This window comes from Mustela nivalis, assembly GCF_964662115.1.
Source record: "Mustela nivalis genome assembly, chromosome: 2".
NCBI lineage: Eukaryota > Metazoa > Chordata > Mammalia > Carnivora > Mustelidae > Mustela > Mustela nivalis.
In genome coordinates, this window is record NC_139021.1 from 123730531 (window position 1) to 123753885 (window position 23355).

The 23355-nt window shown below is 38.7% G+C and overlaps 1 protein-coding gene across 4 annotated transcripts in view; it reads right to left on the reverse strand.

The window, feature by feature from the left end:
- Nucleotides 1–3300, reverse strand: part of RHOBTB1 (Rho related BTB domain containing 1) — a 121316-nt gene extending 118016 nt beyond the window's left edge. For 2 of the 4 annotated variants that reach the window (XM_082721641.1, XM_082721639.1), the window contains exon 1: nucleotides 2786–3011. The gene's annotated coding sequence lies outside the window, so the exon portion shown is untranslated. Of the gene's footprint in view, nucleotides 1–2785; nucleotides 3015–3183 lie in introns of those variants that run through there. The other 2 variants (XM_082721634.1, XM_082721644.1) reach the window with 2 other exon arrangements.
- Between the last annotated feature and the right edge of the window lie 20055 nt (nucleotides 3301–23355).

The following is a 23355-nucleotide window of genomic DNA, read 5'->3' on the forward strand; positions in this document are numbered from 1 at the left end:
ACTTCGACCAGCAGGAAGGAAAAAGAGACCAGGGAGGGGGTTGGAGGAAAGGCCAGGGCAGGGAAGAGCATATTCTGGAATCCTGTGGGAGGAGCTGTTTATGTGCTTGGCATCCAAAGGTCTCTTCCATCTCTGAGAGGGAATTTAATTCAAAACTAGAGAAAGGAAATCAGAAGCCCAAAGGGCTGAAGGGACTGATCTGAGGTCAAATGGCCAGTCAATGGGAGAACTCTTCCATGCCTCAGTCTGGAATGTGAGCTCTTCCGAGGGATCAGGATCACAGTGTAGCAGGAAGCACCACAATGCTTTGGTTCAAATCCTCGCTCTTTGACTCATCAATTGCTCGTCCTTGGGTACCAGAGCTTTTTTGAGACCCAGTTTTCTTTTGTGTGAAACACAGATGATATCGACTGCATCAGATTGTTACAGGGATTGAATGAGCTAATGTGGCTGATTGCCTGGTACATCATAGGCACTGTGCTCAGTAAATGAAAACTCCTTTGATTTTTCACCGAGTGCACTTTCACCCAAACCAAACTGTTGGAAAATAAGTAGGGCAGAGGTTAAGTGATTTGGATAAAGGAAGAGTGCTAACAGTGGGGAAGTTCTGGAATATCGGGCTGGGGCCCGTTCAGCAGCTACTCATCTGAGGGCTGAGTGGAGGAAATGAGGAAAGGCCACTGAAGGTGGGAAGATGTCAAGAAAAACATCTCCAAATTTGTGGTTCTGCTCACAGCTTAATTTGCTAGTGGGAAAACTACAGTTGTCTTCATAAAATAGAAAAGGACCATCCTTAGTAATATTTGTACTTACAATTAGCATATAAGAAACAGGTTTTACTCTAGGAAACCAGTAAGCAGAAAAATGAGACACTATTATTAAATACACGTAAAGAGAAAATGTGATGTTAACATGTCACTCAATCCACTGGGAACAAATTAATTTAATTATCTGCAGGATATTAAAATGATTGCCGGTATTAAGGATACTTAAAAACCAAGCCCATGGTATTAGAAGAATGAATAATTTATCTAAGTAACTGTGAGGATTTTCTTCATTGTGAACAAAACCACAGATTGAACTTCAGCCTTAAAATACTGAGAGGCATATTTCATGGATTAAAGCGGACAGCTAGCTCTAAGGCCATCCCACAAAAGCTGTTTGCTCTCCCCTTAGACATTCCCAAAATGTGAGGGAATATTTATGGTTCAGGCACACTTGAACCAGGGCTGAATATTTCTTAGTTTTGGAAGTTCAACTACTGGGTCCCTTTTCCCCCAGCCATAAGGTAAGTGCCATTCCATATATAACTTTTTGAAATGCTGCTTACTTTATGATTCTCTGCCGATGCTGCCTTATGGGAGAAATTTTATTTCAAAGTTTCACAGGATGTGAATTGAACTCATTATTTTACTCTAAACTCATTGTTTAATTGACAGGAAACATGCATTCTAAATCATCTTGTATGCATGGCAGAAGCAGCTACATAAATTTAACAATGGGTGGATTATTACTATTTTGCATATTTATGGAATTTTATATTCAGGAAGCATTTTACAAATCTTTTATTAGTTAATCCTTACACTTACGAGTGAGTCTGACAGGTGGTAAACAATGCTTTGGGTTTTAAATTGCCAATACGTGAAAACTTTAATGGGGGAAAAAAAATCTACTGCAATTCTCCTTGCTCCCAAACTTGCCAAGAGCACATTTTTGATACTTTTCCCCCCTCACCAGACACCAGGGCTAGAGGTCTGCAAGCAGGTTGGTGTCCACCTGAAACACAAGGAGAAAGGGGCATACTAGGCTCTGTCCCAGGTCAGGTGGCCAACATCAGGGGAAACCTCAGAAGACACCAAGGTGATATTGACAGCATTCCCAGCAAGACACATCCCAGTAACAAAGCACATAAACAGACACATTAGGAAGCAACTTTTCTAGAACTATAGAGTTAACTTGATTTTCAGTTCTAATGATGCCATACTTACTGGACTCACTCTCTAATGACAGCACCAGTTCTTTCCAAATGAATGCACGTATGTTAAAGAAATAAAACCTAACTCAAACTAAGAAAGTTTATATTTTCTTTTTCAAAAAGTTACAAATTGAAAAACACTTAGCAACTTTGAACATTCCCTGCAAAGTTTTTAGGATCCTCCAATGTACCCCTCCTCCAGATATAAGAAGGTGTTGAAGAGCAGGGCAAAGAAAGCCTGTATGGATTAAAGTCTCATTGTTGACCCAAACCTTTTACAGCCTAGGGCTTTCAAAGCTACCAAACCAAGAAAAATCAATCACGCATCACCTGGGGGCTGGAAATGAGGAGCTGCAGATGCTGCACCTACTTTCTGAAGATTCCAGCATGGACACGTCGTCCTGCCCAGATTCTAATCTCTTCTGAGTGACAGTGTCTCTATCCCTCTAATCCCTCAGGCCTCCGCCTCCGTGGTGTGTGTGTGTGTGTGTGTGTGTGTGTGTGTGTGTGTGTGTGATGGAGGCCAGTTGGGTTGGAGGGTGCAGAGAACACCCAAAGTATATTGGAAGCTAACACCCTGTGAGGCCCCGTGCGTTCTCAGTGCCGCTGGGCAGCTGTCAGGAGGTCAGCGTAAGGTAACCAGGTCACCTCTCTTCCAGGGGTACAAAGGGATGCCTCAAGACCTCGCGTCCCCTGGGTGCGCGGGTACCGCGAGAGCGCGCATGGAGGGACCCTCTGAGTAACACCTCCCACCCTGGCGCGTCCCCCATACCCCCAGACGCGGCCCCGCCCCGCTTGCGCTGACTCTACCTGCAGACTCTGGAGGCGCGGCGGCAACGTCTGGCGGTCCTGCGGCTGGCCGGGCTAGCGCTCCGGCTTTGTAAAGCCGCCCGACCCCACCCTCTCTCACCTCGCGGGCCAGGAACTTCGGCGTTGGGCCACCGCGCTGCGGCCGGCCGCCGCCTCTCTGCGGGGCGGGGGCTGCCGGGCCCTCCCCACCTCGCGGCCTGCTCCGAGACCTTCGGGCGGGGCCCTGGGCCGCTCAGATCCCCGCCCCTCTTCCCCGGAGCTGGCACCCCGCGGCGCCAGCTCCACCCCCTACACTGGGGGGTCCTCAAGTCTGGGTCAGTCCTAGCGCCTGTGACCCCGCCCTTGTCTACTCATGGCGGGAGGGACCGCGCCCCAATGTCGCCGTCCCCACGACCCACCTCTGGGATTCCCGTGGGGTGCCAGGAGGGGGGCGACTCCTTCTACTAGTGAAGGCCAAGTTTGGGGAAAGTTTCTGGCGGAGTCAAGGGTCAGCCTTTTCTTGTAGGGACGTTCTCTAGCCAAGGGATAGAAACCCAAGCGATTCTATCTGCGGTTTCTGCTGACATCACAAACCACACATCACTCGATGTCGTGTTGGGTAGTTTACACAAAGACTCCCTATCATTACTGCAGCCGTTTGCACGTTTGCCCTTCAGAACCCCAGCCGAGTGACATTTCAGTGGAAGGGTTAAAGGAACTTAATTTTTTAATAAAAACTTAATGCTGGAAACCAGTACATTCATTATATGCTAGCTCTGCCCCAAGCTCCTAGCATGGTCTCATCTGGATAATTCAGACCTTTCAGTGACCAGGATTACATAGGTCACTACCTCGCACTTCCATATCTCCAGAACTTTCCCTGTCTTCAGTCGCCTTTTTTATTTCCCTGGCTATATGGAGGAGGGGTGAAAATGAAATGCAACAAAAACATTTTGAAGAGCTTTTAACAGCGGGTATAAAAGTTTATGGGAGAGACTGTCTGCAATCATTGAAAATAAGATTCGGAAATTATCTGTAGATCTCACTCTTCAGTTTTGCCATTTTGCTTGAATTTGAGTTATGGAACGCTAGTAGTATCTATTATTTTTAGCAGAAATAATACTTTTCTAAGAATTATTAAGCAGATTAAATGTATAATATGTTGTCGGATCATCAACAGCAGTTATGATGGCAGATCATGGTAAAACTCCCTTTACAGAAGAATGAGGTCACCACCAGCTGATAGGAGACACAACATCTTTCTGGTGAGATAAAATTGGTTTTGTCTTAGATGTTAAATGATAGCGAAAGGTAAGCTAGAAAACAGAATCTCTAGTCCTATCTGCCATCTAATGAATATATTGCCTTTTAGTTTCCATCTTTTTTCCAATTGTTCCTAATAAGCTGTAATTTAAAGATTGCTCAAAACTTTGGTATTCATTCTTTTTTTTTTTTTTTTTTTTTGTTACAACCTTTTATTGTAGCATGTGACTTGAGCACTACATTTCCACTCACGGAACTTGTGGAGTTACTCCTCCAACAGCTTTACAACACGCCTAAGTAGGCTGAGAATGTCACTACTCTAAACAACGCTCCTCTTTGGAAAACAAGCCCTATACACAGTTACTCCCTTCAGCTTGGTTTAACTACTAGTTTCTAGAGGCCTGGTACATGCATCTGGTAACTACAGGGGACAGAAGATTTAAAAAGTAGATCCTAGAGGGTGAGAGCTGTTTTAACCAACATTTCTCTTTAAAACATCAAGGTATACATTCATTTTTAAAAGTATTTAATGAGGACTGGAAAACTGCCTGGCATTGAGCTTGGTGCAGGTGATATAAGGGTGGACTAGACAGATAGATACAAGTTCTCCCATCTAGGAGTTCACATTCTGTGGGTGGAGAGAGAGTCACTAAACAGGCAAGTGCAAACATAGTTAATTGTGCCTGTGAAAAGTGTGTGGAAGTATGGAGCGCTAGGAGAGGAGACCTTCTAAGTGCTCTGACTTCTACATTCCTATTTTGATTTTGAACTCTAGAGTTATTTCAGTGCTGCAAAGTTTTTTTTTTTTTGTTTTAGTTTTTTGTTTGTTTGTTTGTTTGTTTTGTTTTTGGCTATCCTTTCTTTCATGTCACATATTCAGTCCATCAGGAAACCCTGATTAGCTCTAGCTTCAAAATGTTTTCCAAATCTGACCCTAACTACCACTCTCCCAAAGCAGCATTGCCTATTTGGATTTCTGCAAAAGGCTCTGTACTTGTCTTCCTGCTCTCAATCTTGTGCTTATGTTCTATTACCCATGGAGAATTTAAGGTGACACTTTAAAAGTATATGTGCTGAGCGCTGTGAAGTGTATAAGCCTGACGATTCACAGACCTCTACCCCTGGGGCAAATAATACATTATGTGTTAATAAAAATAATTAATAAAGAAATGAATAAATTAAAAAAAAAACAAAAAGCGTATATATTAGCTCACATCAATCCTCTGCTCAAAAACCACCAACGGCTTCCCATCACTTTTTTTTTTTTTAAATTTTATTTACTTACTTAGAGAGAGAGCGCGAACACATTTGCATGTGCCTGTGAGCCTGGGGAGTGGTAGAGGAAGAGGGAAAAGCAGACTTCCTGCTGAGCAGGGAGCCTGAGTGACTGATGGACAGACAGACTGATGGATGCGGGGCTCCAACCCAGGACCCTGGGATCATGACCTGAGCTGAAGGCCGATGCTAAGCCGGCTGAGCCACCCAGCTGCCCCCCTTCCCATCACTCTCAATCACTTCCCATTTTGACAACACAAACTTGACTCTAGTTAACCACCAAAACCTTACATATCTGACACTCCATCTCTCTTTGCCTCCATCTTTGTCACTGTCCCCTCCCCAACCCTGCCACCCTCTCTAGTCTTTCTGCTGTTCTCTCATTGCTCAGTCTTTGAGCCTGGACTCTTCCTCTCAATATTCTACTGAGGCATACTCCTCAGTAACAGATATTTGCTCCCTCATGCTCCTATCAAGAGAGGTAATCCCTGACCACCTCTTCTAAAATAGTCTCCTCTTGCAACCCTCTCACTCTCTCTTTATTCCACTTGAGTTTTTCTTATAATTTGCACACATACACATGCACACATTTATTGTTTGTTGTCTCTCCTTTAGAATGAGAACAACTTGGTTATAATGTCATGCATGCAGAAGATACAAAATAAATATTTGGAAAGAAAGCATATAAATTGGGGGAGCTGGGTGCTTCAGTGGGTTAAGTGTCTGCCTTCAGCTCAGGTCATAATCTTATGGTCCTAGGATTGAGCCTCGCGTGGGCTCCTTGCTCAGTGGGAAGTCTGCTTCTCCCTCTGCACCTCTCCCCCACTCATTCTCTCTCTCTCTCTCTCTCTCAAATAGATACAATATATTTTTTTAAAAGCATATAAATTATGTTACAGACTGAATGTGTCTCCCCAAAATTAGTATGTTGAAGCTCTAATCTCCAATGTGACCAAACTTGGAAATAGGGTCTTTATGGAAGTAATTAAGGTTAAATGAGGTCATAAGTGAAGGGCCCTGATCTGATAGGATTAGTGTCTTTTTAAGAAGAGACACTGGAGAGTTCACTGTAGTACAGAGGAAAAGCCATGTGAGCACCCAGAGATGGCAACTGCAAACCATAGAGAGAGTTCTCATCAGGAACCAAGCCCACAGGCACCTTGATCTTAGACTCCCGAGCTTCTAGAACTGTGAGAAACAAATGTCTGTTGTTTAAGCCATCCCATCTATGGTATTTTGTTATGGCAGTCTTAGCCAACTAAGATAAATTACATACAATGTAAAAGAAAGTTTCGATGCAATCTATACTCATACATTATAGTCAATCATTTCAAGATTACTAATGCAATGAAATGGTGTGATGGTGTGACCTTCAGACAATTAACAAACTTTGCAGGATCTCCTGGAATAATGAGGTTTGAAGATTAATCTTATCTGGAACCAAGAATAGAGTAAGTATTTAATGTAAACAAAAGTCTTGTACAGCTTGTTTCTGAGGTCATGAATGACTGAAGCTCATAGGAGTAAGGATGGTCTGGTCATGTTCACCACAGTGAAAAATGCTGTTTCAAGAGACCACATCCTCTAAACTCCATAAAACTTTCTACTGGTCCAGGGAAGGGCTCTTGTGTTACAGTGTGCTTAGAACATAGTCATGGCCCATTGATATTCAAGTAAAGTATCAGATATTTCCGATAATAGCTTTCCTTACCTACCACAGCTGCTTCTACCCTTTACTTCCAAAATAGGCTGTGGGCAGTAAACTTAAACTTCCTTTTTTTTTTTTTTTTTTTTTTTAGTTAAAAAAAAAAAAGCCCTAAGCTTTTGCAAATATATTATATACAGATTGATATGGCTACCTTAGTTGCTGATAGGTCAGTTGGTCTCCTGTGCTCCCTAGCAGAGGTATTCTGAGAAAATACTGGAAGATCTCACAGCATGGAGGGGCTAACATGTGATTCTTACTCTTCTTTTTTTTTCATTTCCATTGTGTTGTATCTTACTGATTTTATATGTGTTCACTTAAGGAATTAAGGATTCTATTATTCAGTATTAACCAAACCAGCAGTCACAAAATAGAAAAATGTCTTAAAAGGATTTCTGTAAAGAAGATAATGCTAATAGTACAAGCATAAGCAAATAACAGGAAATTGTGGAATTGAAGCTTTCTGATTATAGTAAGAATTCTTTGCCATAATGGGAGGTTAAAAATGTTAATGATTTACTTAATTCAGTCTTACCAGAAGTCGGCTTCTGCCTCTCAATGAAATGATCAAGAAGACATATGAAATATGGAATAATATCTAATTTTATTACCAATGAGCCTTACCTTGAGTATATATTACGCTTTGAGACATAGGCTAATAATGTGAAGCACTGTGACTTAGTAAGAAAATAACAAGTATGATCTAGTTCATCATTGATTTTTAACAATTCTATTTGTGTTTATGTTTTTATAATGTATAATGGCATATGCAATACATCTTATTAATAAATTAATAGATGAATAAATATTGGGGATATATACAGATCATGTTTAACTGATGGACTGTCTATCAGAAATGTTTGGAAACATTAATTTCCATAACCAGGGGTAAAATAATTCATTAGAACCCAAAACCCTGCTCCTGAAAGAAAAAAAACAAAACAAAACAAGTAAAAACCAACTTCTTAATCAGAGAATACCTATTCAGGGTATGGATTTTCCAGAACCTTTTAAAATTTTATTTACTTCCATATTTATTTGAAAGAGAGAGAGAGAGATCATGAGCAGGAGGAGGGGTAGAGGGAGAAGCAGACTCCCTGCTGAGCAGGGAGCCTGATGTGGGTCTCCATCCCAGGACCCTGGGGTCATGACCTGAATGTATGAGCTGGAGGACGCTTAACCGACTGAGCCATCCAGGCGTTCTATCCAACACCTTTTAAAAAATCTTTGTTCTCTTTTCTGTCTTGTGATCATTTTGTAATTTCGAGATAAATAAGAAGAAGACCTTCTTAATTTACTATGGAATTTGGCAGAGGAGATTAAACTTGCCAGATAGAAGTTGTCTGGGGTCTACTTAGGAGTATTACTTACCCTGCTACTCTAGTTTAGAATTACGCCAACTCACAAGAGTTTGACTTCATACTCACCTGCCTTCTTTAAATTAGTTGACTTTTCTTTTAGAATGGAACGTACCCACAGAACCTGAGGTTTGAAATAATATGAAAACACAGTCAAACTCTTCTTACTGCTTACACCCCAGAAAGGTTTGCCCTATTTTTTTCAAGCTCTCAATGACTCCCTTCTCCCCGCTCTAAGACTTAACATGTTTATCTGCAGGATGAATTTGTAAATTTTCAGTTGCTCACCACAACATTGTGTAACGATCGATGTCAGCATATCGTTAGTAGGAGGACTGTATGTTTAGTTCTGTTCTCTTAGCTGAGTATCATGATACCATACCATTTGGAGAATCAAAGGAGGCTTGACACAGCTCCTTGCATGAGTAAAGAGGCTGAGGCTTGGTATACCTACCACAGGGCCTGCCTGCGGTCAAAGCCCTGGATCCTGGCAAAGACTAGATTCCAAACCTTCTGACTTGTCATTCTGAGTACTTTTCACTGTGATATGCTACTGTAGAGTGACCTGGGTGAGAACGTCATTTTCTTTGCAAGTATGAGTTAGAGAAAGTGGGACACCTTGGACTGTGCCTCACTATGTCCAGACACACATGTGTCTGGCAGGCCAGGGTGTTTTAATTCCCCAAAGACCCTTACTTAAAGGGTGCCCATGAAGGAAAAGGGATCATTCTTTCTTAGAGATTTGTTTCCTTTGCAATTAGTAAAGGTTGAGAGGAGACCTTAGAGGTTATTTTATTTTCATATTATTTATTTTATTTTTCACCTTGGGGAGTCTCAGAATTGAACTCTGCACTAAGTCACTGCCAGCTCCTGTTTTCCTAATTAGAAATTTAACCTTCAGGGGCACCTGGGTGGCTCAGTGGGTTAAAGCCTCTGCCTTCCGCTCAGGTCATGATCCCAGGGTCCTGGGATCGAGCCCCATATCGGGCTCCCTGCACAGCAGAGAGCCTGCTTCCCTTCCTCTCTCTCTCTGCCTTCCTCTCTGCCTACTTGTGATCTCTGTCTGTCAAATAAATAAAATCTTAAAAAAAAAAAAAAAGAAATTTAACCTTCACAAAATAATATTATTTTGGTAATACAGTCTTAATGAAAAAAAATAAATAAAAATATCAGTAAGACACAGGCCGGCAGAGTCCTTTAAACCACTTGGTGGGGATTATTGGTTACTACTTAGCAATAATATCTAATAGTTTGGTAGAAAATATTCAAGAGTGATGGAAACCTAATTTCCTGATGTACATAAAATAGGACCAAATAAAATAGTGAGGAGTGTATTGTAAAGACAATCTAGTTGCCCAGATGGCCTTTCCTTAGTTACAGCTTTTATGGTGCTCAAAATGTGTGTGTTCTTTATTCTTTTATGAGAAAATAAAGATTTTCTTTTTCCCAGGGGCATGAAGTTACCCTGCAGTTTAGTTGTTAAAATACGCTGAATATTTTTTCTTTGTTAACTTCTAGGACACTTATATTTATTCTGGAACTCACCTTATTTCTTGTGTTTTCTGCCTGTATTTGAATTTCTGGCTCTAGACTCTGGATTTTAAATTTGTTAGCTGTATTTCTCATGATATTCCTGATAAGCTGGCTAATATTAGATTTTATGGCCTGAATTAAAGGAAGAAAATGCTAAAATTTGATTATAATCTCATCTAACTTGGATATTTTCCCCATCTCAAACTTGGAAAGTAGCAGTAGGATGGAAAGGAATATTTCTGAAAGGAATTTGGAAATTTATCTATAGTCCTATCATTGTGACTTATAAATTATATAACCAAATTCCATGGATTGTGCAAAAATTTTTTTTTAATTTATTTATTTGACAGAGAGAAATCACAAGCAGATGGAGAGGCAGGCAGAGAGAGAGAGAGGGAAGCAGGCTCCCTGCTGAGCAGAGAGCCCGATGTGGGACTCGATCCCAGGACCCCGAGATCATGACCTGAGCCGAAGGCAGCGGCTTAACCCACTGAGCCACCCAGGCGCCCCCCAAAATTTTTTTTTTTAATTTTCTTATTAACAAAGTCTCAGAGTTTGTGAAGTTTTTATTTTTACAGTACTGTGCCTTCTGGGCTTTATTACAAAAGAAAACACTGGATGATAAAATACATTGCTATAATGTCTTTCCAGATATATTTTGTACAAGTGGCACCATCTTTTTTCTGTCCATTAAGAGAAGACAAGTCCTTTAGGCTTCTCTATGTTTCTCTTTCCCAATATGCAGTGCTTAATAAAATTATTTTATGGTGGTCATGTATTCGTTTTCCACCTATAACATGCTTTGTGAATAGAAACAGTAGAGGCAGGGCGCCTGGGTGGTTCAGTGGGTTAAGCCTCTGCCTTCAGCTCAGGTCTGTGATCTCAGTCAGGGTCCTGGGATCAAGCCCTGCGTCGGGCTCTCTGGTCAGTGTGGAGCTTGCTTCCTCCTCTCTGTCTGGCTGCCTCTCTGCCTACTTGTGATTTGTCTGTCAAACAGATAAAATCTAAAAACAAAAACAGAACAGGATCACAAATTATTAAGAAAAAAAAAAAGAAACAATAGAGTCTGGAATTTATTGTGGGGGCTATCTTGAATTTTGAAACCATAGTTTTACAGTTGCCATACAAGAGAGGACATTTCACCTTGGGAGGATATCCCCAACCTGAAGAGATGATACTCATAAATATAATTAAATACGATAAATTAAAATCTGGTGCTACGTTTCCCATGAACTGCATATTTCCTGGTATAGAACTGATTGAAGAGGGTACAGAAAATCCATTTGCTTTTAGGGTTTTTGTCCCTTGGCCTTTTGGAGTCCCTTATGCATTCAATGTCTTTCTAGTCTCTCTCTCTCCATATTCATTTTTTAAAATGGTGCATTATCTGTGCTTTAAAAATCTACGTTGTCGGGCACCTGGGTGGCTCAGTGGGTTAAGCCGCTGCCTTCGGCTCGGGTCATGATCTCAGGGTCCTGGGATCAGGTCCCGCATCGGGCTCTCTGCTCAGCAGGGAGTCTGCTTCCCTCTCTCTCTCTCTGCCTGCCTCTCTGTCTACTTGTGATCTCTGTCTGTCAAATAAACAAATAAATATCTTAAAAAAAAAACAAAACTACGTTGTACTCCTGTCACTTCCTTCCTTCAGATGTGGTTCCCACTGCGTGTAGGATTGAGTTCTCTTAGCCTTGGGAGCTAGGCCCTGTAGGACTTGGCTCTGCATACCATTTTCATCTCTCCCATATGTCTCCCCAAGCCCTTGACTGGGTCACTAAGCTCAGTGACACCAGACATCTTTCTGTTTCTTGAAGACAGCATCCTCATTCTTGACTCTGCACCTATGAGTGGAATGTCCTCAGCCTGGAATGTTTCTAGTCCAGATTTTCAAGGGATCAGTTCCTTTCCAATGTTCCTTTCATCCTCCTCATCTAATGTTGCCATCCACCCCTCCAGCCCTTCTCCAGCACTTTAACTTATTTTTTTTCTTCATAGCACTTATCACTTCCAGGAATGATACTATCTCTTGCTGCTTTAAAATATGATCTCAAGAACACAGTTGCTGTGAAATTAGGGTCCCTGTCTGTATTCACATCTGTCTAGTCATTCTTTAGCACAGAACCTGGAACATAGTAGGTGCTCAGTAAATATTTATTTTTAATGAAAATATGGATGTAGCCATAGTATAAACGGTAGTTAAAAGCATAGGGTTGAGGGGCACCTGGGTGGCTCAGTGCGTTAAAACCTCTGCCTACGGCTCAGGTCATGATCTCAGTGTCCTGGGATGGAGCTCCTATATCAGGCTCTCTGCTCAGCAGGGAGCCTCCCCCCTGCCGCCGCCCCCACCTGCCTCTCTGCCTACTTGTGATCTCTGTCTGTCAAATAAATAAAATCTTAAAAAAAAAAAAAAGCATAGGGTTGAGATCTGCACTTAAATCCTGGCCTCTTGCTGTCTAAGCTTTCTCAAGTCTCGGATTCTTCAATCACAACAAGGTGATAAAAGTACTTATCAGTGGGATGCCAGGGTGCCTTAGTCAGTTAAGCATCTGCCTTCAGCTCCAGTCATGATCTCAGGGTCCTGGGATCTTAGGAGCCTCATTCTGCGGGAGTCTGCTTCTCCCTCTCCTTCCCACTTATGCTCTCTCTTGCAATCTCCGTTTGTTTCACTCCTGCAAATAAATAAATAAATAAATAAAATATTAAGAAAATACTCATCAGTGAAGTCTTTTGGGGGTATTAGTTGAGGAGATGTATATAAAATGCCTGTCGCAAGCCTAACATGACAGTTACTCACTAAATAGTAGCTATAATATTATGCTTTTACTTCAGGTGGGAAAGGAACAGGATGGGCTAGATGCCAAGTATACCCTGAATCCCGAGGTCAAAAGCCAGGAAACAAAGTCTTTGATTAAATTCAAAAGCATAAGCCTCCAAAGGTCAGAATTTGGGTAGAGCAGATGAGAGCAAGAAACAAGGAAGAAACAAAGGTAGAAGGCTTAAGACAAGTGTCACCAGTGGGAGAGATCGGAGTGCTCTGAGTCCATTTTTATTGGCAGGATTGCACATGGGTAATCTTATTGGCTTAAAACCCCAGGAGCAAGACTAGAAACAGATTGTCTTCATAGCCAGAGCTTATATTACTTTGTTGGTTATATTTGAAACTATTTTGGATATTACATGCATCCTGTTCTAAATAATTGAGCCCAGTTGATTATTCTGTAAACTATCCTCTTATATTTATTGTCTTTCTAATTTCATTCTGAAACTTGAAGGTCAAATAAACCTAACGTAATCACTTGATAATGGTTGGCCCCAACTTAATATAGGCACTAGCAAATAATGGGCAAACAAAGCCCGACTGAAAAGAATTTAATCTTTGATGTTGAAAAAATGAAAAAGAAAAAGAAGGAACAGTATGATTATTATGGGAAAGAAGTCAGAACATTGTTAGAATTCCTTACACATATATAGGACTTCGCTTTGTGATTTCAGGTCACCTGTGGGTGGAAGAATCAGGGTTACACAAAATATCTCCAGGGTGTGGGCCTCCAGAGGTTTCAATTCAGTCCTCTGTAGACATTTTTTAGAAAGCATGATTGAGGGTTTTAGGTCTGTCTTAGCTCCCAGTTCCAAATTTTTAGCCTCAAACCTTAAATAACTTTTCCCTAAAACCACACCAACTATCCAAAACCATACAACAAAACCAAATCTTTCGTGGAATGAGTGTATGTGGTGGTGGTCGCTAGGAGAATGTTCGTGTTACCAATTTTTTCTCCAGGTGTACAATGTTATAACTGGGCATCTGTGTGTACTCCAAAATGATCACTGCTGAAAGTCTAGTTATCGTCTACCACCATACAACTGGCCCATTTCACTCACGTCCCAATCTGAATCCTGTGTGGTAGGCACCAGTCCGTTCTCCATATCTACAAGTTTACTTTTGTTTTGTTTTGTTTGTTATTTTATTTTTTTTTTAAGATTTTATATATTTATTGGACACAGAGAGAGATAAAGAGAGAGAGAGATCACAAGTCTGTTTGTTATTTTAGATTCCACCGTATGGGGGATGTCCTTTGGTATTTGTCTTTCTCCACGTGACTTACTGCACTTAGCATAACACCTTCAGAGTTCATCTGTGTTGTCTCACATGGCGAGGATTCATTGTCTTTTATGACTGAGTAGTATTCTGTTGTCTATCTACACCATATCTCCTTTGCCCATTCATTTAAGTGGGCATTTAAGTTGTTCACATTTCACTGCAATGAACATAAAGGTGCATTTATCTTTTTGAATCAGTGTTTTTGTATTCTTCAGATGAATACCCAGAAGAAGAATTGCTGGATCATATATAGTTTTATCTTTAATTTGGCCCCACCAATTTACATTCCCATCAGCAGTGGATGGGGGTTCTCTTCTCTCCACAACATCACCAAAACTTGTGGTGGTTTGTGTTTTGATAGTAGCTATGCTAATTGGTGTGAGGTGTTATCTTATTGTGGTTTTGATTTGTATTTCCCTGATAATTAGTGATGTTGAACATCTTTTCATGTGCCTGTTGGCCAAGTGTATGTCTCCTTTGTAAAAATGTCTATTCAATTTCTCTGCCTATTTTTAAATTGGGTTGTTTGCTTTTTTGTCGTTGAGTTGTATTTATTTTGAATATGAATCTCTTGCTGGATATATAATTTTCAAGTGTCTTCTCCCATTCAGTAGGAGAAGACACTTTTTTTGTGTTTTGGTTACTGTTTTATGTTTTGGAGACGGTTTATTTTGCCGTGTAGAAGCCTTTTAGTTTGATGTAGTCCCATTCATCTTTTGCTTTTGTTTCCTTTGCTTTTGGAGTCACATCCACACAAGTTTTGCTACGACTGATGTCCAGGAAATTACTGCTTTTATTTTTCTTTAGAAATCTTATGGTGTCAGATCTTACATGCGAGTCTTTCATCCATTTCGAGTTAATTTTTGTGTTTGGAGCAAGATAGTTCTAATTTCATTCTTTTGCGTGAGACTGTCCAGTTTCTCAGCACCATTTATTGAAGAGACTGTTCTTTCTCTGTGTATATTCTTAGATCCTATGTCATAAATCAATTGTCCATATATGTGTGGGTTTAATTCTGGGCTTACATTTCTGCTCCACTGATCTGTATGTCTGTTTTTATACTAATGCCATACTGATTTGGTTATTATAGTTTTGTAGTGCAGTTTGAAATGAGGGAGAAAGATACCAGTTTTATGTATTCTCAAGATTGTTTTGGGTACTATGGTTCTATACAAATTTTAGAATTATTTGTCCTAGTTCTATAAAAAATACCATTAGAATTTTGATAGGGATTGCATTGAATCTGAGAATTGTTTTGTGTAATATGGATATCTTGGCAACATTAATTCTTCCAATCCATGAGCATGGAATATCTTTCCATTTATTTGTGTCTTCTTCAATTTCTTTCATCAGTTTCTTATAGTTTTCAGTGCAGGTCTTTTACTCCTTTGGTTAAATTTATCCCTAGGTATTTTTATTCTTTTTGATATAATTGTAAATGAGATTTTTTTAAAAAAAATGGGATCTTTTTAAAAAAAACTTTTTTCTGATAATTTCTTGGTAGACTATAGAAACACCACAGATTTCTGTATATTGATTTTGTATCCTGTTACTTTGCTGAATAGATTTATTATTTATTTATTATAATAGTTTTTTTGGTGGAGTCTTTTGGGTTTTCTATATGTAGTATCATGTCATCTCTAAATAGTGGGTTTTACTTCTTCCTTTCCAAATTGGATGCCTTTCTTATTGTTTTTTTTTTTTTTTTTTTCTTTGCCTAACTGTTGTGGTCAGGACTTCTAATATTGTGTTGAATTAAAGTGATAAGAGTGGGAATCCTTGCCTTATAGGAATAGGCAAGGAATATAGAGGAATTCCTCTTAGAGGAAAAGCTTTTGGTTTTTCACTGTTGAGTCTGATGTTAGCTATGGATTTGTCATTTATGGCTTTTGTTATGTTTATATGTTCCCTTTATACCTACTTTGTTGGCAATTTTTATCATGAGCAGATGTTGAATTTGCCTATTCTCATCTATTGAGACCACTATAGGATTTTTATCCTTCATTTTGTTAATTATACTAGCTTTCTTTTCATTTACATTTGCATGGAATATCTTTTTCCTTCTCTTTTGTTCAGTCTGTGTATGTCTTTCCAGCTGGAGTCAGTCTTTTGTAGGCAGCTTATAGATGAGTCTCTCCTTTTTTAATCCATTTACCCACCCCTTGCCTTTTGATTGGAGAATTTAGTTTATTTACATTTTAAGTAATTTTTGATAGTGTTTACTTATTGTTATTTTGTTAATTGTTTTATGGCTGTCTCTTTCTTTAGTGTTCTCTTTGTCATCTACTTTTGTGTATTTACCACAGGTTTTTGCTTTGTGGTTATTGTTAGGTTCCCGTACAGTTTCCTATGTATATAGTGATCTGTTTTGAGTTGATAGTAACTTAAATTTGAACATATTCCTCATGTTATTTTTATATATGTGTGTATATATGTGTATATATATATATATATATATATATATATATATATATATAAATATATAAATTTGTTGGCGGGCATGAGTTGGGAGAGGGAGAAAGAGAGAGAGAGAGAGAGAGAGAGAGAATCCTCAAGTAGACTTCCCACTGAGAGTGGAGCCCAACACAGGGCTTGATCCCAGGACCTTGAGATCATGACCTAAGCTGAAATCAAGAGTTGGACACTTAACCAACTGAGCCACCCAGGTGCCCCTCTATGTTTTATATTTTTGATGTGACATTTTACATCCTTTTATTTTATGCATCCCTTAATTAATTATTATAGTTTCAGTTAATTTAACTATGTTTGTTTTTTGATTTTTATGCTACCTTTAAAAGTGATTGGTCTACTAGTTTTATTACGTGTTTACCTTTTCCAGTGAGATTTTTACTTTTGTGTATTTTCTTGTTATTAATTAGTGCCATTTAATTTTAGTTTAGGGAAGTCCTTTAACATTTCTTGTAAAGCTAGTTTAGTGGTGATGAACTAGTTTTTGCTTATCTGGAATTTAGCTTTTGCTTATCTGGAAAACTCAACCTCTCCTTCAATTCTGAATGCCAGGTAGAGAATTCTTGGTTGGACTTTTTTCCTTTCAGCACTTTGAATAGGTTGGGCCACTCCCTCCTGGCCTGCAAAGTCTCTGCTGAAAAGTCTGTTGACTTTTCAACAACTTTGAGGAATTCAAATTTTTTCTAGGTTTTTCTTGTATGTAATAAGTTGTTTTTCTCTTGTTGTTTTTAAGATTCTCTTTTTTATAACTTTTACCATTTTAATTATAATGTGTCTTGGTGTGGATCTCTTTGGGTCCATCTATTTTTGAACTCTGGGCTTTTTGGGACTATGTGTGTTTCTTCTTCAGATTAGTGAAGATTTCAGCCATTATGTCTTCTAGTATGTTTTCTGTTCCTTTTTCCCTATCTTCTCCTAGGACTCCTGTAATGCAAATATTATTCTGCTTGATGTTTTCCCAAAGGTCCCTTAAGTTATCCCCTCTAAAAAAAATTTTTGTTTTCTTTTTGCTGTTCTGTCTGGGTGACTTATATTGTATTATCTTCCCAGTCACTGATCTGTCTTTCAGTTTCATTGAGCTGTTGTTGAAATCCTCTAGTATGTTTTCATTTATTGTATTCTTCAGCTCTAAACTTCAGTTTGGGACTTTCTTATATTTCCTGTCTTTGTTGAGGCTCTTGTTAGGTTTGTACATTCTTCTGAGTTTGGTGAACATCCTTATGACAATTAATTTGAATTCTGATTGCTTATCTCCATTTAATTAATGTCTTTTTTTTTTTTATGTCTTGTCTTGTTCTTTTGTTTGGAACATATTCCTCTGTCTCCTTATTTTGCCTGACTCTGAATTTTTTCTATGTATTAGGCAAATCAACCACTTCTTAGTCTTAAAGGAGCAGCTTTGTGTAGGAAATGTCATATGGAACCCAGAAGTGCAATCCTTTCTGTGCAAGCTGGGCACTCAGAGGGTATCTCCTGTGCCCACTGTGCCCAATGGTCTGCTGTGGAGGGGCTGTATTTACAATGGGAGGATTGAGTAGGGCTCTAGTGCCATGGCGGGGGGGGGGGGTGAGTGGGGCTGTCACCTGGTCTGGTCACAAAGTGGTTGCAGCATAGGGGTTGGCAGGTTGTCCCCTGGCCTGGTTGTGATGCACTACTGTGATGGGGTACAGGGGAGGTCTGGTCTGTTACCAGATCCAACTGTGATGTGTGATTGCCTGCAGGGGTGAGCCCACTTGCACTAGTGGGTTAGAGATTGTTCCAAAATTGTCCCTACCAGTTAGGTTACATTAGGCTTTTCTGTGGTAACAAATAACCCCAAACTCTCAATGCCTTAACACAATAGAAGTTCATTTCTTGCTCAAATAAAGACCCATTGGGTTTGGGTGTCTTTTTGTGGCACTTAACCTCTATGAGGTGACTTGGCAATCCAAGCTCTTTTGATCCTGGGGCTCTGTAATCTCAATGCAGCACCTCCTTGCTTATTGCCATGCAAGAAGGAGAACCATATGGGAATTTGCCTTTCTTCAGCACTGAGAAGTGATATTTATTTTCTTGCTCACACTTTGTTGGACCAAACTATTCTTGCAGTCCCACCTAACTACAAGTGCATTGGGAAATGAGGTTTTTCTGTGTACCCTGGAAGAGTGAGTGAGGCACCTGTGTTAGTGTGGACTAGCTATGTGAAATTGAATTTTTTTAAACAAGAGATTTAGCTTAAAACTCAAAATTATTCAAAAGAAGACCTTGACATTTTTGTAAATTTATAATTGGAAAAATTTGATTATTGGCCTCTCTAGCATAGTTGGTGGTTCAAGGATTACTCAAGGGTTGGACTAAAAATGCATTTTTATGGCAGATGTGAAATAACCAAGTCTACTTTCATAATGTCACCTTACTTACATTCCTTCGCTTCCTTTAGAAAATTGGTTTTGTGTTTGTTATTTTACCTAACCTCCCCATTTTGTAGTGATTCTGAAATGAGTCAGAGTTTTAAGCTATTCCACATTCTGCTATGGTAGACTTGCAAAGCTACCTTGAACTTAGAATAATATATCATGAAAACCCCCAGAAAATTAGGCTGAGCCTTATGAAATTATTGATACTTAATTTTTTTTAACTTTCAAAAGAAGTTTTATGTGGTTCATTCTTATAGTTAATCATAAGTATGAAAAATGGTTACGACATTGTCATTTCCCATATTTAAAACCTGCTTGCCTTGGTGTAACCCTAATTTAGATCTTGCAATAGGATCTTTGAGGTCATTTCAAGTAAGGAATTTTGTACATAGAATTTTGAATTGTAAGCATCATTGTTTTATACAAGCTCTTCAGCCATGACCAAGTGGTTCTCCACAGTTTCCTCAGAGCCTGTGGTTCTTCCTTAGGTCAAGTACTCATTGCACATCTCTCCCAACTGCATGGCTAATGGTGATAAAAGATCCTTGTACTTCCTTCTTTAGTCCAACCCAAATTTAGTCATTTTATAGTAATACACCGGGGAAGGATCAGCTGCTACCTAATCTATCTCTGTTATGGTTTTTTGTTGTTGTTGTTACAACATCCATAGAAAATGATATATTGGCTTTATCTGTTGTTCACCTTTTCTCTAACTGTGAGGATAGCTACCGTTTATTGAACATGTGCTTTGTTTCCAGCAGTCTGCTAAGTGCAGCTCTATTAGGGAAATGGCATAATTACGTCCATTTCATGGATGATGAAAACCAAGGTTTAGTGAAATTAAATGTTACTCAAGGCTGTGTATCTAGTAGGTGGCAAAACCACTATTGCAATCTGGCCCCACCTGTAATAGACCCTGAGTTCATACCACTCACCATGTTACCCCTGCTTCCTTTCTTCAGTTTCTTCTTGTACTCATGGAAAATCACCCATGTTCATAAGTACCATTTCTATTTCAACTGAAGGGAAATTTTAGTAGGAGGTTTTGCAAACCAAAATGTAGTACTTTCATAGGCCTCAGAAGGTCTGAGTATAAGGAACTCTAGATGAACATTTGGGTTAATGGTTCCAACATCTCCACTCGGATTTTTATGTAATGAAAATAGGCCAAGAAATACTAATCCTTTAAGTATTGTGAAACAGGTGTCTGTTTTATCTTCACAAAAATTAAAAACAGACAAAAGAAACATAACAGTTCCAAAGATAGCTCTTTGAGGACATATCCTGTAGAGTGTGCTTTATAGGTCTTGAATATGACAAACCCTCAAGAAGCTTTTGATTTATAAATACAGCAGCAGTTGTGAAACCGATCACAATGAGCAAATTGTTTCGTTCTAAAGGCTCTTTGGGTGAATTCTCATAGTCTCAAAGTACTTACTTGCTTCCCAGTGTAAATAAACTTTTTAGGTTTCATAGTTTTAAAAATAGGGAGTATATGGCTCTTAAGTTTCAAAAAGTTGCGGCTTTAGGTCATAAAGCCAGGAAATATTTATGATTTGTAAGCTATCTTTCTTAGGATAATGTGTTAGGCATATTTTTTAAAATTCTCATAGTTTGTTTTTTTTTAAACTTTCAGAGAGAATGTAGTCTCGTATCTTTTTTATCCACATAATCTTAATGAATGTGATACTAATTGGACTACAGCAAATGGAAAATAATGAAGGAAATGAATATCAGATTTTACATATTTGCTTTTTTACAAATATCAATTCATAAATGGATGGGATGTAATGTGGTACTATCAAAAGCTTTGTGGTTAAATTTACTTTTAATCACTTATTATCTTTTGGCAGCTAGAAAACCTTTAATCTTTGTGGAAAGAAATTAAACTTTAAACCTTACACACTAAAAAGAAAAAGCTGTTAAGGTGGAGTTTACGAACTATAAAACTAATCAGTCAACACTAGCAAATTTGCAGAAAACTATGCTGATAATTATATAATACTATATTATTCTTCTACTTTGATATAGTGTATTTGCTAATTTCATAGTAGTCATGCTCATTATATTTTTGATAGCCTGTAATATCTATTACAAATATTTCAACTTGCATTCTGTATATACTTTTGCATTTAAGACAAAAATTGGAAATGATATGTAAACTTGAGTTTAGAGAAATAATTATACAATTATAAAAAGTGAGGCATCTTCCAAAATGAGCAAGTTCGTCTGCTATGCCAAACACAGTAATCTGGAGTGAAATTGGGTTCCAGTTCTATCTCTAGCATTTATTATCTCTAAACATTTGGGTAGTTATTTAATATACATAAGTCTTAGTTTTCTTATCTGTAAAATGGTTCTAATGGGAGCTTCTACCTCATACGATCCTTGGGAACATTAATGAGATGAATCTGTGTTAAAACATTTAGTGCTTGCACAGTAACTGGCACAGGACAGGCACTCAGTAAATTCTTTGCAATTATTTTAATTTTTTAAAAAAAGATTTTATTTATTTACTTGACAGAGAGATAGGGAGCACAGAGCAGAGTGGCAGGCAGAGGGAGAGGGAGAAGCAGGCTCTCTACTGAGGAGGGAGCCTGATGTAGGGCTCACCATCAGGAGTCTGGGATCATAACCTGAGCCCAAGGCAGTGACTGACCAACTGAGCCACCCAGGAGCCCCTCTTAGCTATTATTTTTGTTAACATGACAGTAATTTTTTAGGAGTAAGAAATGATCTGGTTCCTTGGAAGTTTATACAGACATAAAAATGTGCATGTGGATTATGTGGGACCTGATGAAACAAATAGTAAATACATTAAGGGTGTTTCTAACAATTATGGTTTATTGATAACATTTATAACAGTAATGTACTGTTTATAATAATGAAGATCCCCATGAACAAATCATATTTGTAATAATGAGTATAATTATAATGGATTAATAGCATAATTAGAATTGTGATGACTATTTAAAAACTGAGTTAGAAAATATTAACTTTATGTATGTGTTAATATAGATTGTTTATGCCAAAATGAAATTGTGAATCTATGAAAGTTACGAGATAGCAATCAAGAAACTTGTGTTGCTTGAAAAAGAGAACCACTGTAAGGAAAGTCTTCTTCCACCCAGAGAAATGGACATGCCTGGGAACAAAAAGACAGCTTCCTAAAGTAAACATCCTGTAATCCACAGGGTAATAAGTCAAAAGAGGGTAGTACATCCCACCAGGAGTCAATATTCTAGTGCTATTATGTATCACTCTCAATTGTGTACTCTTAACATTTGACAAAGAATCTATTGAAGCAACATAGAGATAATTTGCATGCAAGGTCCAGGGAATATTTTTGCCCTCCCACTGGATTTCATGTAAACTGAAACTGTACAAATACAACTCTGTCCTAACTTGTTTTCAATTGTAGCTTTTTGTGCTTCTTCTCCTGTGACATCTTACTAGGTTACATTAGACCTAATTGTATTAGGTTAATTATGACCTGACCATATACAAAGCAAAATAAAGTCACTAAGAAGGTGTGATTTTTATAGGGGGTGAAATTTTGAAATTAACAAAGGGTAAAAGGAGAAAAAAAGTCAGAATTTTATTATTGTAGATAACTTGCTCCAAACCCTTTCCCTGAAAAGATTTTTACTTTGGTACAAAATGTGTCATTTATCTTATTTGGCTACTATTGTACTGAAAACTAATTTTAAAATTCCTTTAACTGGTTAACATTGATGGAAGCCTCATAAGTTCAATGAGTAGGTACAGAATGGTGGGATGAATTAGACAGAGATCTTTCTCTCAAAAGGCTTATTGTCAAGAAGGGAAGTTAGGAGTAGAAGATTAGGCAAGAAGAGATCAGGTTATAAGAACCGTACTATGAACATTATGCTATAAATAGGCAAAATTACATATAAGTGCTAGTTCTTCTGATAAGGTTCAGGATAACGACCTCTGGGCTATTTACAGAGATAATGTAAACTTTCATTTAAGTTCTCCTTACTGCTATGCTGTGGCAATCATCCATCCGTCCAGCCATATATCAAACATTTATAGAATGTCAACTCTACCAGGCACTAAGCCTATAAAAATGAATTAACCTTTTATGGAGTTCACAGCATAGTAAGGGAGACATCACATTTTATTGGAGTTTATTTACTCTTTTTAGTGGTGGGACTGAAATATGTACCAGAAGTTAGTGAGTTGGAAGTTGAGGGTTAAAGCGCAATAACTATTGTTAAGGTCAGCTTAAAAACAGTTAATTTAGAAATGCAAGGTTTTAGATCTTTGGGGTCATGAAAATGACCTCGTACATTTCACACAGAGAAAGGTTCAGGGAAGATAAATCATTTATTCAAGGCAACATGGTTTACTGACAACTCAGCTCAGAGCTGGATCCCACCGCTGGTTCTTTCCGCTCCACTCTGTTCCTCTTTCCATCAAGTCCGTTGCCTCAGGAGGGTTAATAGTTAACATAAATGTTTTATGTAGTGCCTGAG